Below are 17,236 nucleotides of genomic sequence, written 5' to 3'. Positions count from 1 at the left end.
GACCACTTCAAAGTAAACTAAGAACATACTACAGTTGATCCCATACTACTTGGAACCGATATGCATACAGATGCGGAAAGCATTATCGTCACAGATACCGTAAAGCAAGTTAATAAAATCTTAAAATAGAAGAAGTCACGGATAAAGATTGATTAATTGATTTGGTGTTTTAAGTCAACTTTATGCACAGTAGGATAAGGCTAATCGGAACTGGACCTACAGTTTAAAGCGGAATCGAACCCGGGACCCCTTAATTACAAGTCGACGACGTTACCACAGCTCCATCGGGGAGGCCACTCATGGATTAAGAAAATCAACAATTAAATGATGGTTGGCTAATTGAATGAACATGATGATACCGATGCTTGAAAATTTTGTTCGAAATATATTGATTAATTGCAGTTTCTATGTTCTACTCGAAATATTGCCAGCAATTTACCAAGAGTTTTGCTTTGAAGGATATCAGAATTCTCTGAGAATAATCTTATGCAATCAAAAGGTCAAGTTTCTCGCACAAAGCTGGTACAGAATAAAAGGAAACTTCGAAATATGCATAATTTACGGGATAATTATATAAGTTTTGCACGACATTTTCACAGACCCCGTGAAAAATCAAATTACCGAAAAGGTATCGGGCGATATAAATAAATCTGACCTGTACTTTACGATATCCATTCCAATTGTATCGGCCGATGTCTATGCATCGGTATCGTCTCACTTCTAGACAAAACGTGTGTGCTTGTCGGTTAGTTCAAGATGTTCATGTGGAAGGTTGGGAAGGTACTCATGTGATTGATTGATTGATTTTCTTTATTTTACTTCGCTTTGTGTCTCAATTTTGGCTAATTTGCGAAGATGGGGATGAGTGATGATATGATGAAATTGATGAGTGGACACTCACAAACATCTATGCCCAGCCGGGATTCGAATCCGGGACCTCTGGCGTCGCAGCGCGATGTGATAACCACTCCGGCACGGGGTGTGGCAGTATTCATATGATATTTATTACCTCAGGAAGTAATGAGTTGAAGAGAAATTAAGTTAAAACTGTAATTCGTCTGAAATCTGTTTCAATATAATCTCAATGAAACGTTTCTAATGACTTTAATTAATAGTTTTGTACTGGGCCTCAAAAGAGTTTCAAGCTTCAGAATGCAGGATTACAGTGTTCCACCAATACGGTAAAATGGAAAGTTTACATATTGCCAGGCAACTTGTCCATCATCGTGTTCTTTCAATTAGCCAACCTCCGCGGAACAGTACCAGAGATTCTGGGTTCGAATCCCGGCCTGGGCATGGCTGTTCTTTTTGAGTGTCCCTTCATCAGTTCCACAATGCTACCGCTCATCCTCATCTTCACGATTGGCCAAAAGTGCCAAAAAAAGCGAAATCAATCAATGTTAATTCAATTAACTTTATGGAATGTAAAGTGATGAACTTGTTTCGTAATATTCGTTTATCCCACTCTACAGATCACATAATTTTACAATGAAAAAATGAGTGATTTACCTTTGTAACATTCCAAATATTATATATTCAATTTGGGAATATTACTCGTACTTTTGTACGTTTATAGAGTTTATTTTGGAGAAAATAAACTCTCCACCGCAAAATATGATTGCGCTACGGCATTTAGATGGTGTTGCCATCTGTCGTAGATACGCTAAACTATACTCTCCTCCCCCCTTCCCCTTTTCTTGCACGATTCCCGATCGTCAGTAACACAGTTCGTATCCGGTCTTCGAAACAGACAAATACAGTCAGCTAGCAGCGGAGCAGGGTCGCCTTGCCTGTACGCAATTCCTTCGCCCACGCATTTGCAATGGTGAGATTGGAATACAACTTTGGAAGCCACGATTTTTAGAGTCGTGAAGAGCCGCACGAATGCAGTTGCGTAATCCATGCCATGTGCTTGCGATTGTGATAAGGACCATCAGAAGGATTGCTTCAAGGTAAAGTGACGTTTATAGATTTCTTTGATCCTGCTACCGACTTGCCCTGTTTGAACTATACAATTACTCTCCCTTTTTGTGTGATTATTCAGCGAGCTGTTTGTTCGGAGTTCTTTCTCCAACACATTACCGTTCCCCCCCCTTTTTGACTCTTGGATGTAAATTAACGTGCCGAATATATTAGTACAGTGCTTTCGGAGAGTGAACTCTAATAATTTATGCTTGCATTTTCGGAACTGAGAATGATACCAAGTGAAAGTACGTCCAACGCGAACCCTTAGACATTTCTATTTCAATATTTTGTGTAATCGTCCAATCTTAAAGAAAGATCGATTAGCCCTCTATCCTCTTGCCCCCTTTTGGAGACTGAATAATCGATTGTGGCAAAAGAAAAATAAAATTTGTTTTTTTTTTATTACGCAAGGAATAGCTGTGTAGACCCTGCGGAAAGACAGGAAGCAACAGTTTTTTTTAAAATCAAGCTTGTCAAATGACAACGTGCCCCTTTTTCTAATTCTCCCCCTTTTATCACTTTAATAAGTCATACCCCCGGAACACCTTACGCAGTAGCCTCAAAGCCATGCACAGTAAATAAGTATACATATGTACATGTAGGGTACTTATACTTGATTGTACGTAGATGTTAAGGATTCATTTGTTATTGCGGAATACCTCCGTAGGTTGTTATTGGCATTGCGTTGCCTTTTGTTAAGCAATACAGTTACTGAAACGTTGAATTTTCAATTGGACTTATTCCTTGTACTCGTTTTTTGTAAAGAATATTCCCCCTCTTAAAAATGAGAGGTTGAGGGTCATGTAATAATGTTTTACGTGTTATTAAGAAGTCAAGACAGATTAAAATTGTTGAAATAAATAGGAGGTTAAAATTGAAGTCTTCTTTCCTTTATCTTTTACTTCATTCCGTTAGAGTTAAATCGTACACATTGAATGAAAAGCAGTATATATATATATATATGTATAAATATGTTTTCTTGAATAGGAACCAGGATACTGTCCTTGAATGGTTAAAGTCAGTTTACAACTTTTGACTGTTCTCCCCCCCCTCCCCCTTTATTCTTTGCTTCTTTTTTGAAGATTACGATGGTTATTAAATTATGCAAGTCTGTTTGGTCAATTAGTATTAAGTGGTTTAATAGTGAATAAGTATTTTTGACGTAATCATTTGTTACAGGAACATTGCTGTTGACAACATAAATAAGCATAGTAGTAATTGGAACGGAATCTTCGTGATTTTGACCGTTCCTAGGATTCCTGCATTTTGCGGAACGCGACGTTGCCTTTCTGTTGATGGTTTACATGTTTTGGAACTTGTTTGCTCAACGGAAACGTAGCGTCGAAAGGTGTTTGTGACCCTTGTTTGGAATAGGCACTAACTGGGATATATTTACCACGCGCTTCCAAATAACTATCATTAACTTACCGGGTTTGTTAGTTGCCTTATCCACACAAGCGTCACACCTTTTAATATCACACACGAAGTTAAGGCTAGTTCAACTTTACGAATAGATAGGTTAAACGAAGCTAGATATACAGTTTAAAGTAAATTACGAATCATTGTGCATTGTGCCTCCACCGGAGATCGAACCAGAGACTCTTTGATTACAATGCGAAGGCGTTACCACTATGTCATCGGGGAGACCGTAACGTCACATATAAACTCTCCACTGGAAGATCGATGGTGTCTCTCGTAATCGTGGCTGTTTTGCAAAAGAAGGCAAGGAAAGAAGAGCTGGATGAGAAAATTTTGCTCATTGTTAAAGGAAGGGTATAAAATGTCGGATACCTGGATTCTAATATTGCTTGAATCAGAATTTTTATTAAATCTCTCTGGTTCTCTATTTGCAGGAGCTCATGATGCGTAAAACAGATAAAAAATAGAAATAACTGAGAATGAAAGAATTGCAACCTGTCTTTCCGGTTGTTATGTTACCAGACTATATTGTTGTAAATATGTACACTCACCGGCAATAAAAAGGGAACATCAAGATCCTGAAATGTTCGCTTCCCTGCAAGGTGTTATGTGTGTTGCTTAACTCTACAGGATGGTAGTGGATGCACACCCAAATACACCTATCAACTAATTAACTTACTCTCTAGCCTTCTTAAACCCGAAGGTTCATGGCTGCAGCAACACAGGCCTTCCCTCTTTCCCTATCTTGCGCAAGATCTATATACTCTTTTTCCATCCCTACCGATTCCCCTTAGGTCCATCTCAACGTTGTCCCTCCATCTTCGTCTTGGCCTTCCTACAGGTCTCTTACCATCAGGTTTCCCAACTAGAATCCTGTAAACTCCTCTTTCCTCTCCCATTCGTGCCACATGACCTGCCCACCTAAGTCTTCTTGATTTAATTATTCTAATAATATCTGGACATGAATACAAATTATGTAGTTCTAAATTATGTAACCTTCTCCACTCACCTGTCTCCTCATCCCTTTTAGGTCCAAAGATTTTCCTAAGGATCTTATTTTCAAATACTCTCAATTTATGTTCCTCTTTCAATGTAAGGGACCAAGTTTCACACCCATATAATACTACAGGCAAAATTACTGTTTCGTATATTTTAACTTTTAGTTTCTTAGATATTAAACGAGAAGACAAAAGTTTATGAAGAGAGAAGTAACATACATTTCCTGAATTAAGCCTGCTTTTTATTTCCTCTTTAATATCATTTTCATTTATTAGTATTACTCCTAAGTACTTGAATTTGGAAACTGGTTCAAACGAGTTATTATTAATAATAATATTTTGATTATTACCTAACACTTGGTTTCGGCCTGTAAGCATATACTTAGTTTTCTCTTCGTAAACTTCCAAACCTATCTCTTTAGCAGTTTTGAAAAATATTTAGCATTATTCTTAATTGTATTTATACCATCCTCTAATAAGTCTACATCATCTACATATGCTAACAACTGAGTCACACCATTTAATTTTAGTCCTTCGTTAGTTTTATTTACCTCCTTCCTTCAAATCCAGTTACAAAAGTCGACACATATTATAAGATAATTGTATTTCAATATCCAAATAACAACCTCATAGCAACCTAAAATATACAGGTTGTTCAATAACCGCTTTCGGGAATTACATAATTACGTAATCTATTAGAATTGATGTCATAACACACGTTTTAAACCTTGCATTTTAAACGTCAAACTATTCAATTTCGCATAGTTATACGCAGTAATAAAAATGATTCAAGGATCCAGAAACGGTCTCGTATATGCAAACGATATCGGCAGCCAAGTCCACAGTAGTATGTGTTGAGACTGGGTTCGACTCCCGAGTAGGGTGTTCTCAGTCCTTGTATAAGTAACCCAGGAGCTCAACGAACCTCTCTTATGAGTACTTGGAGGAACAACCATGGGGGTAAAAGCTGCCAAATGTATGCCATTTAAAAAGCTTGCAAGAAGAAAGAATTCTACACTTTTTTTTTCAGTTGCATCCACAAACAAGTGGAATATACCACGATTAGATGCATATGGTGCTTTTGCAGAAATATGTTGATTAAGTACTACGGTATAAGCGAACGCAAAATACTTATTCAGTAACTATAGAATGGATTTTGTAAAAACTTGTTACGTCTCCGCATAATTGAGTTGTGAGACATTTGAACTATTGGAAATAAAATACTTTTATGTAAAAAGGTGAATTCTATTATGGCGCAATTGCGTAATCTCACAAAATGGGTACCTGTGAGTTTTTCCGGTTGCTGGGAGTTGGCAGTTTTTTTTTCTTTTAGTTAGAGGATAACATTGCTTTGATTCAAAGATGCGCGGTTTTGTTTTTATGGAATTTTGACAATCATAGTTAAACAAAAGATTAATCGATATCAATATTGTTATTATATGCTTCAGCGTTCCTAAGTGGAACCTGTGTATAGTGTCGTTCGATAGGAAATATGTACTGTAATGTGGATACTTCTACAAGGTGTGGCTATTAATATCCAGGACTGACGTCACAGCACGAAACCGATCACTCACCCGAGAGGGGCGCTGCTGGTATCCGGTAGGTAGTACATCTGCACATGCACCCCGAAGCGCGCGCCAGTTGGAGACAAGAGCTTGGCTGGGAAAGACGCATCGACACGTATCTGGTGAAGTGTTGTTGTCGAAGTGGTAAAGTGGTGTTGTGGAAGTGCAGAAATGGAGCAAAGGGTGAACATCAAATTCTGCTTCAAACTGGGCAAAAGTGCGACAGAAACACATGCAATGTTGAAGCAAGTGTATGGTGAGCAAGCATTATCCCGTTCCCGAACATTTGAATGGTATGGACGTTTTCGGGATGGGCGCAAAAGTGTTGAAGATGACGCCCACACCGGAAGGCCGATTTTCGTGCGTACGCCTGAAACAATTGAGAAAGTGCGCGAGCTTGTAACATCGGATCGGCGACTGACTATTCGAATACTGGCCAGTGAACTGAACATCGACAAGGAGGTGGCTCGCCAAATTCTGACGCAAGACCTAGGGAAACGCAAGGTGTGTTCCAGATTTGTTCCGCACTGTTTATCGGACGAACAAAAGCAACACAGATTGGACACGTGTGGTGAACACATTGACAACACTGACGCTGACCCTGCTTTCCTGGATTCGATAGTAACGGGTGACGAATCGTGGTGCTACCAATACGACCATGAAACCAAGAGACAGAGCGCAGAATGGCGGTCTCCCAGCTTCCCTAAACAGAAAAAGTTTTGATTTCAAAAATCAAAAGTCAAAGTCATGTTAATCGCTTTCTTCGATACTGAAGGACTGATTCATCATGAATTTGTTCCACCTGGCACGACTGTTACAGGACAGTATTATGCAGAAGTTCTTGCCCAACTCCGACAAAGAATTCGCAGAGTACGTCCCCGTTTTCGACAGAATGGGAGTTGGTGTCTGTTGCACGACAAAGCCCCCCCCCCACATTGCGTTGCCAGTGAAGCGGTTTTTGGCCAAGCATGAAGTCGTAGAGCTGCACCATCCGCCATACTCTCCTGACTTGGCCCCCGCAGACTTCTTTTTGTTCCCAAAATTCAAAACTGTGCTGAAAGGAACACGGTTTGTGGATGTTGAAGACATCAAGAAGCACGTGACGTCGACATTGAAGAGCCTTCCGAAAGAGGACTTTAAAAGTTGTTTCCGCAACTTATACAGCCGAGCACAGAAGTGTATTACGGCAGGTTGGGATTACTTTGAAACATATTAAAAGGGTAAGTTTTTCACATCATCTTTACTGGTGCTATTAGAGCAGTCCTGGAAATTAATAGCCACACCTTGTATATTATCAATTGTACTATAGTTTGCTGAACGCCTGAGGTCATTCACGTCTCGTGGTTCTCCGCTATGATAAAGGCGGTGGGTGTACAGTAACAAATTTATAGCAAGAAATATATAAAATAATCTCTCTACAATCAGTTCCTGAAAATATCATTATAACCCAATCCAAACACTCCAATTCATGAGTTTAAATGGGTTAAACTTTAATCGAACAGAAGAGAACAAGATAAAATATTTACATAAGCTCGCATTGCAAACCACGCGGAACGAACTTTCTAACTCCGCTCTCACCGATCGAATTGTAACGTTACCTTTGACATTCCCCCCTTTTCCCCGCGCAACTTTCATTCTCTTTTTTTATATTATTCATTCCTTTATCTTTATCGTCTGTGTTTTGTTTCCGTCAGTAATACGGAACTCTAAACAATTTTGGGGAATTTACGACGCGGAGTCACTACAGAGGATGAGGGGGGGAAGCTATATAATCGCCCAACGCACACATATAAAATGAATTTTTGGATGCAACACGGTTATAAAGTGCGTGTTCCATTATACAACCTAGTACGATGTGAGATATACACCGTCACGTTGCTGTTGTATGAGATTATTTATTTTTAACCAGAAGATTGAGCTTAGAATGCGTATAATTTTGGAATTTTCGATGAGTTAACGTCATAATGTACGAACTCTGAGGAACTGGTTTCTTTCCACTGGTATTGCAATCTGTTCCCTTACTACAGATGCTTTAAAATTACATAAAGAGAATATCCAAACGAAAGTACCTGACTATAATGTGATTTGTAAATAAAAAATATATATATATTTTGCTTAAATTGGAAATACAACAGTGTGTAAAAATGTGGTTCAAGGAAAAACTTCAAAATCCAGATTTTATAATAAGTGAAACATTCAACTCACCAACTAATGGCCCTTGGTCCTGCAAAAGTAGTCCCCTCTGCTGAGTTTCTGGAGGTCTCGGAAGCATGCAGAGAAAGCATCTTCTGGGATGCTTCTCACCACATCTTATATTGCTGGAATATCTTGATGTCGCTTCCCTTTCAGCAGCATTCTCGCACGATGACAGATCTGGTGAATAAGGAGGATGTGTAAGAGTAGATTATTTAACAAAAAAATCCGAAATTTGTGCATAAATATGTAGACAAAAATTACTAAAAAATGTAAAAGTGTGTAATATTTTTCTTAGTCTTCTATCATTGACTTCAATCCTGTATTATTTTGAGGTTAGAGTGAACTTCTCAGATATAGTGGAATCAGAAGGGATCATTTCAGAAATATTGCAGTAGGAAACAAGGCTTGATTTTTACATGGTTCTTAAGATGATTAAGGTGTCAAGCGTAAAGCGTCCAACATTCAGGCTGTGACGTTTTTCCACGCAGAACTGTAATAAATGTATTACGTTAATTTATCGCGTGAAAAAGCCTCACATTCTCCCTCATATCTTCGGTACGCCTTGCGTCAGCCTGTTATTGGGGGCTAGTTGGTCGATTGACCGCTAGAGGCCCTCAGTGGTATTTCTTTTTTGTGCGATCGCGATCGAAGGAAAAGTCAGTTCCGAACCAGTTGGTCAGTTGTGGAGGAGTTGCAAGAGACGACCTCGACTTGAGGAGAGCAGGGACTCGTATGGCTAGACGTACCTCTTCATGCTTCGATGCCCTTTGGTAATAGTGGGCTACCTTTATTCATCGAACACGACAAGAAACTGCCCTGTTTTGGATTGCGTGGGAGCAATACGCGAAAGAGTTGGCGTTTTGGAGGAACGGTAGCAAGCAGCGACGATGACTACACGAAGTACTTTTGACCATTGACTATTTTGATTGTCGTTCTTTCGCACACGAAGTGGGACCTGGAATATGAAGACGCAATTGGACAAGTTCAAGAAGAAAGGATATAAGTAGCAGGACAGGATACTTTGGACGTACGTGGATAGGACCTGTTGGAAGGCGTCATTTGGCTCTGCAGTCGCCACCATCGATAAACCACGCAGTCTGATTGTTCCGTTTATTGAGGTATGTACTTTTACGACCATTACGTAGTGAACTGTGAAGTGTCTTCCGACAAATGTACGTGTTACTCTTGACCAAACTGCAAGTCGAAATATTAAGAGGGATGGCAAAAAAAGGGAACTCAAATAGAAAGCATTTTTAGTGATTTCCTCCCCAATTTTACGACGACGTCGCGATTGCATTTATGGGAACGTGGTGTGACGTTCGGTTCATTTCTAGTATACGCAAGGCGGGCACTAATCAGAATTAATTGGGCACAAAAAAGAAGGGGAATACAATTTACGTAATTCCTGGTTGGCACTCTTGTGGATAAGTAAGTGCTTTACGCATGTTTGACAAAACGTATAAGAGCGCCAAAAAGGGAGTTTTTCTCCCAAGAAATGTCGTGTGCATACAAATGCCAATGATTGACCTTTATAACTTTTAACAGTATCCTTGTATATGTTATCCATATATGTTATCAGTTTATCTAGTTTATTGTATTACTTCCGGGGAATGTTAAAACTTTTGAACAGTTGTTTGTTTCGTCAAAAGAAAGAAATGTTATAGTTATATCGATGTATTTGTTGTTGATGAGAAAATATTAACCATTCTCCGTTGCGCAGTTAATATAATAAATTTGACCACGTGTCACAAACTACATATTGTAGTGCATGTTTATCTTACACAAAAACTGTACCTTAGATTAAAAATTGGGCAAACGAGGTTGTAATTGTTCGGATACGGAACCGTGGCAGAATTCACGTTCTAGTTCAAGGACTAACTTTGTTGAAAAAAAAAGGGGGGGCACGTTTTTGACTTTAATATATCGCATTGTCCCGATTAGTTGGTTCTCACTCGAGACTGAGGTGACGGTACGAAATACACGTCATTAACCTCAAACAACGACTTTTGTAACTATTAGGTTTGGGTACGTGTAACTTGTTTCCACGGCCTCTATACGCGTCTTCCCTTTTTTCTTATTATTTAGGTACCCAACTAATTAGTTACAAGGCATATAACACCAATGTTTAAATATAAGTCGTATTTTAAAAGATGTATATTTGTATTCTCGAAGAAAACCAGTGAAATGGCGCAAGTATTGCAATTTATGTAAAAATATTTACTAGGGCTGAGCCGATACCAATGTATCGGTATCAGTCCATACGAAGGGTATCGGTATCGGTAAGTTTTGGTTGGTATTTTCTCACCGATACTAGCCGATACCAGTGTTTTTGAGTCGATAGAAAACAAAAAAAAATGTTCCTTTTCAAAGATTCGTTCACCTTTTCCAACTTACCTTTAGTATTGAAGAGAAAAATAGTTGTGCATTCGTTAAATGAACCTGTACTCAAGTTTACGTGAACAGCAAGTACGTGACACAAAGATCTATACGCAGATCAAACGTGCAAATCAAGCGTAACGTGAAATTATCTCCATTGGAGTTTCGCTGATTCTGTTTAGTTTTCTTCGAAGTCTGCCAGGCTTTGTTCGTACAAATGCGGTCTCGTGTAACAATAACCCCAATGAGATCCAGAAAGCCGACGATGCACCTTTTGGTAATACTTCCACTTTCTTCGGTGTTTCCGGACATCTCTCTCTTTAGAGACTTCCCGCGGTCAAAAAGGTCACCCATGAAAGTGGCGGAGGTGTCTCAAGACACAGTACATAGCATTTTCCTGGAAATTCAAATACCTGGGCTAATCCCCCTTTTCCCTTACAACTTTAGACTTTTGTTTGTCTTGACCTGGATAACTGGGTTTCAGCAGGCGTGTTTTGGGGGCACAGGGAACGCTGCAAGGGAATAATTTCCTTTGAACGACAGTTGATGCCAGTTACTTTCTGGAAAATGTAGTGTTAGGTTTGGATTTCCTTCCACGCCAAGCGATAGAATTATGCATTTTTTTTTTTTTTTGGCCGAATGTAACCAAAAGCAAAGTCAAGTCGGAAATGACTGTTCTGAAGTCAATCGCCTGCTATCGTAACAGGTTCCCCTGATTAGAGAAAAGTAGCAAGCCAGAAGCAATAACCTCCTTCGTTGGCCGTTACTCTCTGAAGCATTCAAAGAATGCTAGGTCAGTATTAAATCAATCCTCCTGGTTGATTGGAATTAAGTTGCTGATCAACTGGTATTAGGGAGCAATAACCATGTGGTGGAAGAAAGGATAAGTTAGAGTGTAACGGGCGACGTCGGGTCTTTTGCTTTGGATCGAGGAACGAGAAACATCGGGGAGCTTGAGCGAGCCTCCATAGCGCAATTCTAAGAGTCTTCTCTGAGGAACCATTCATCATCCAACAGACAGGTAACATCCTTCTCTAACCATGTTGATCTAAACTAGAAGATATAAACCCATTTCATGTGTGAAAAGTAACCTCTCGCCCATTACCATCAAGTTATCTGCCAAGGGCGAGTGGTCACCAGCAGAGGATGAATGAATGACAAAGCTACATCACCCAAGCATAATGGTTAAAATTCTTGGTTTGATCCCACGAACCTCACAGTTCGTTACGTGGTGGAGGTGCGGGGCAAGCAAGAGACTGGTAAGTTTTCATTCCCTCCTTACATTTCGTTTACTAATTTTTATTCTCCTTGTAAAAGTACAACAAAGATACAATATTGGTTTTACATTACAGCTTTACTGTAAGTTTTAGACGTTGTGTTTGGGGCTGGTAAGTCGCCAATTATTCTTGTGTTCACGGATGATTTAATGTTAGTTTGGGAAGAGTGATCCCTTATCTTTAGAGAAGCTTGAAGAGGCATGATATCATTTTTCAAAATGGGGGATGGGGAACGACGACGACACGATTATCTCGCTCTTAGCTTCTCTTAATATTTTCTCATATTTGAAACATCTGATCGATTGTCAGTTATCAAAAAAAGACTGTCAAGTTGAGAAGCATCGTTGCAACAGAGCATCGTTTAGTGGGTTAATTTATTCATCGCCCGTCATCAGAGATGCATACGAGTAAAATGTAATAATAATAATAATAATAATAATAATTACACACACGCACGCGTAGGCACACACACACACACACACACACACACACACACACACACACACACACACACACACACACACACACATATATATATATATATATATATATATATATATATAATTAGCCTTTTATATTTTAAATTAAAATTATACAAGTATCGGTATCGGCATCGGTATCGGATCGAAGTGGTATCGGCTCAGCCCTAATATTTACTCTAAACGGAAAAATGTAAAATATTTCAAAATATGTAAAAATATTAACATCAAATTCGTGTACAGTCATGGACTCTTCTGTGTTGTAATGATACAATTGAAAGTCAATGAGGTTCTTACAACCCAGAATTGTTCGGACTGTACATACAAAGAAAAATATAAGTCTGTGTATGCTATCCGGACACCACAATTATTAATACACAGAAAAATGACTCACTTATATTAACGAAATACGTTTGGTTAAACTTTTTAATAACTTTAAACAAAACATTTGGTAGCCTTTACTAAACTTGTAAATTTTGAGCAAACCTTTTGGTAACTGTAAACGAATGTTCTGTATAAATAAAACAATTTATTACTGGTAAACTGGTACTGTTTGTCCCTATTTCAACAAATGTTGGTCACGAGAAACTAGTCTTTACGTTATTCCAAACAAGTATTTTTTTCCTCTGTGTAATAATTGAAGAAATATATCACATAATTAAGGGTAAAAATCTAGTTCAATTCAGTCTAACCTAACCTAACTTAACCTACTACATTAAACTAACATAGTTCTCACTCCTTTTCCTAATAAATTACTACATCACGTTGTTGTTCTGCTTATATCCCCCATAGGTTTATAAAGTCCACTAATTCTTAACCTAGCAATGCATTTTCTTTGGTTAATATCCATTGTTACAATTGTCAAGTTTCCATCGCCTCTGCGAGAGGACAATAACGAGCTTTGCCCACCACGTCGCGCTCCTTCCCCGCCGCCATTGTTAAGCTCCAACGAGCCAATAGACACGAGGACCCTCTACTACACCGGAAAAAGACCCCACAGAATGAAAAGAGATTGATTCATGCTAACAAAATTAAGTGGATGACAAGTGCGAATCGCTTAGATGAGCTCAAAACGAGCCTCATTTCGCTTTCTCCAGTGGCGGACAGATATCCGAGCTGTCCCCAGCCCGTAATTACGGTGCGGCGGGCCAAGCAAGGCGGTAAATTAATTAATCGGTACCCACAGGTCGGCGAATGGGATGCAACAATGCCGTTCAACAATGGATTTCTTTCCCTCTCTTTTTTTTAATCTCGTGCAGTTGCTTTGAATTTTAATCGCCAGCTTTCGCTCGGCGGGTCGTTTTCAATTTTTCAGCCGGTCTCCTCGTTTCGCGGTCATCGTTTTTATTTTTCATTCGTCCACTGCATCATGAATGGGAAGACGGGGATGCGCAGAGAGCTGCATTATTCAAGCTTCCGGGTTGAAGGTCGTCTGGAGTGCTTGCATGCATTTTCGAGAGACGTAACCTCCCCAATTTAAGTTAACGCCTTCATTTCAATACCCAGGCTTAGACACAAAACTTTTCCTCGACACTCTTTCAACTTTACTTACTTTACGCCGCACTTATTCTTCTCTTGGTTAATCGCGGCAAAGAGGATGGACTGATGAAATCAGCGCCGGAGCCAGGATTAGTCATCTAGGGGTGTTGAGGGAGTGCGAAATAAACATTTGGGGGTGCGATATAGAAATTGGAAAAAGTTAAACATGCATGCATGTTTTAGCCACTAAATCAAATACTAATCAACTTTTACTAGGCATGTATGATAATATAAGCCACCAATGATACTGAAAAAAACTATCAACTTGCTTCATTTTCGCTCAGCAACGACATGTTTATAAATTTTAAAGGAGCAGCTTGTTCAAGGCACGTTTTGGGGACGTGGGTGTAGAATTCTCGGTCTCGGTAACTTCGGAGCACCACGCTCCGACCACCTTTACCCCACAGGGTTGCCCCCAAGTACCCATTAATTTGAGGCTGGGAGATCCCCTAAATGGGCCTTCACGGCGCGGTGCTATATGCACTGGAAACTTTGCCTTCACCTTTTACAGCTTGTTCAAGCGCGACCGAGACAGTCATGGACGACCGGACGATGTTTTCCAGGGAGAGGCAAGAATTGCGGTCTCACTTAAGTACCCAACATGACATAATACCGGGTGTCCGAGAAGTCTTTGTATGAAAACAAAAATTAACTGCATCCGCTATATGCAACATAGACATGAAAAAATGGTACCAAAATGTTCGGAAACTATTGAAGTTTTATTGGCAATAGGAAAGAAATCAATAAATCTCCACGTGAGCACCCTTGGTAGCACGGAGTACATCTAGTCGAAATTCAACTTTTCGCCATGCATTAGCCAACATCAAAGGAGGGATTGATGTGATGACTTGGGTTATCCGTTGTTGCAGAGTTGCAAGATCGGATGCAGGAGTTCTGTAGACATTGTCTTTCACATAACTCCATAGAAAAAATCTAAAGGGGTTATGTCTGGAGATCGTTCAGGCCACGCCGTCGGTCCATCTCGACCAATCTATTTTCCAGGAAATGTCTGTTCAAGGTAGGAACGAACCTCCAGACTCCAATGTGGCGGTGCACCGTCTTGTTGAAAGATAACATCTGGGTGGTATTCTAGCAATTGAGGAACAGCAAACAATTGCAACATGTCGAGATACACTCCAGATGTTACGGTGTCCTCACAGAAAAAGAATGGTTCGATTATTCTGTCATGCAGCAGCGCGCACCAAACGTTCACCTTCGGGTTGCCCATGGTCGACTTCCTCACCTCATGAGGGGGCTCTTTACCCCAGATACGCACGATGTTTGAAACTGTCTCTGCACTGTTTTTTGTGACCAGCTCTCGTGAAACCACAGGACACACTCAGCCTTTTCCTGATTTGTGTACATTTCCGGTTTGCTGGACGCTGGCACTGCTACACTACTGCAACGGTACAGAAATATGAAACAAAAAAAACTTTAATAGTTTCCGAACATTTTGGTACTACTTTTTCATGTCTATGTTGCATATAGCGGATACAGTTAATTTTTGTTTTCATACAAAGACTTCTCGGACACCCGGTATAACACTGTGAAGAGTTAATGTTTTTGGTTGAACATAGGTTTTGGAAAAGAGATGCTGAAGGGATGTGGGGAAGAAATCTAAGGGGTGCCTAATGGTTCCACCCCTGGACGAAATAAATACTAGCCGGTTCCAAGGAGGAGCAACTCGGCCAGAAAAAGAAAGTTTTTCTGTACGGTTTGTTACGACACTGAGGCGTCCAATGAAGCAACTAATCTGAATTTCACTAATTTGATGGATTGTTATGACATACAGAGATGAGCATAATTATCTGACTGTTTTAAAATAGCAGAAATGAAACGAACAATTGTCACTATTATGTAATGATGCCTTTCCTTGTGAGACTAAACTTGGAATCTTATCAAGAGAACAATTGCGAGCATTGGCAAGGATGTCTTGAAACATGTAATGTTAAACTTAAGAAAAAGATTCCAATACTGTGTAGCATCACAAGTTGACCACTTCAAATACCTTGTGGTTAGTATTTGTTTGTTGTGTGTGTACTAATCGTTTCTGTTCTTTAATTAATCTTCAAGAAGTGTAGAATTTATTCCATTTACATAATATTCTCCAGCGACACTTGTTTGTTTCATTTCTGCTATTTTAAAACCATCAGCTAATTATGGTCATCACTATACTTCAAAATATCCAAATTTACTGAAATCATATTCTGATCAAAGTACTAAAAAATAGTTTAATGTTCCAATGAAAATTAGTTAATATGCACTATACGTTTAATTAGAGAATGATATCACGAAGTAAAAGTATTATTTTACACAGCAGCATCAAAATTCAATGAAAAGTTTACAAAGAGAATTATGATAGAAAATGTTACTGTTATTGATTTAAATTACTGCTTTCATACGTAACATAATAGTTTCATATTGATCACGCCCAGTTTTGTAATTCGATATAATGAACGTCGCACCAGTGGTAAATTGGAAATAAAAAACACACAAATGTACATACACTTATTACCCCGCACCGTGGCTGTGCGGTGTAAGGCGACATGCGTTGGACTCCGGGTACGGAACACACGCTGGTTCGAGTCTCCTGGGGGAAACGTAACCACTTTTCTCCTGAGATTGCGGCTTGTGTATGGGACCGGTGGCAGCCCACCATCGTAAGGAAACTAGGTAGGTATGAATGAATGGCGTAACCCTGTCATGAAAACCTACAACAACGACTGGGGGTTCGTCGTACTGACCACACGTCACCCCGTAACTGGTTGGCATATGGAAGTGAGGTCGGCAGTCGGTGTGTAGGGCCTGTCCCTCACGGGCTGTTGGGTCACAGGTTTTTACATACAGTTACTAACCTACGACAAGTGTTGGTTTAACCTTCAGCATATTCTACTAACAATACGACATATATCTATAAATTTATTGTTCATTAAATGTAATAAAGTTTATATTGTTGTTATAAGGACGTTTGTATCTATTTCAGAGAAAGGCACAACAATACTCATAGAACTAAGTACACTCAACGCTGCTACACGTAACAATCACTACTTTCGTGCAACAGAAACTATTCTCCTCCGAATGTAAGAACAAAGCTAAGGCAAACAAAGCCACGTGACGTTTGAAAAATACAGTAAACTTCAGTTACAACAAAACCCTACGTATTTTGTTTTCTAAATTAAATTCACTATAACCGATATACCTTACCTTAACTTGGATTGAGGTTAGAAGTAACAGAAAAAACAAAAGATCCAAAAAACAAAATTATGAAATACAGTACAGCATCAAAGATAAAATAAGTTTTTAGTACATTCTTACATAGAATAAACCACGTGACTTACAATCGTGTGATAATGGCCTCTACACTCGGTGTAACAAGACAGTAAAGATGGTGCTGCTTAAAGCTAATTCTGAATTAACATGAA

At 39.3% G+C, this 17,236-nt stretch overlaps 1 pseudogene; it reads left to right on the top strand.

The window, feature by feature from the left end:
* Nucleotides 1-6,118: 6,118 nt before the first annotated feature.
* Nucleotides 6,119-6,670, top strand: LOC145984879 (protein GVQW3 pseudogene; annotated as a pseudogene).
* Nucleotides 6,671-17,236: the final 10,566 nt, after the last annotated feature.

The sequence above is a fragment of the Lepisma saccharinum genome, chromosome 3 (genome assembly GCF_977018435.1).
Source record: "Lepisma saccharinum chromosome 3, izLepSacc3.1, whole genome shotgun sequence".
Lineage (NCBI taxonomy): Eukaryota > Metazoa > Arthropoda > Insecta > Zygentoma > Lepismatidae > Lepisma > Lepisma saccharinum.
Note: the sequence above shows the minus strand (reverse complement) of the source record. Positions and strands in the feature narration are given on the sequence as shown.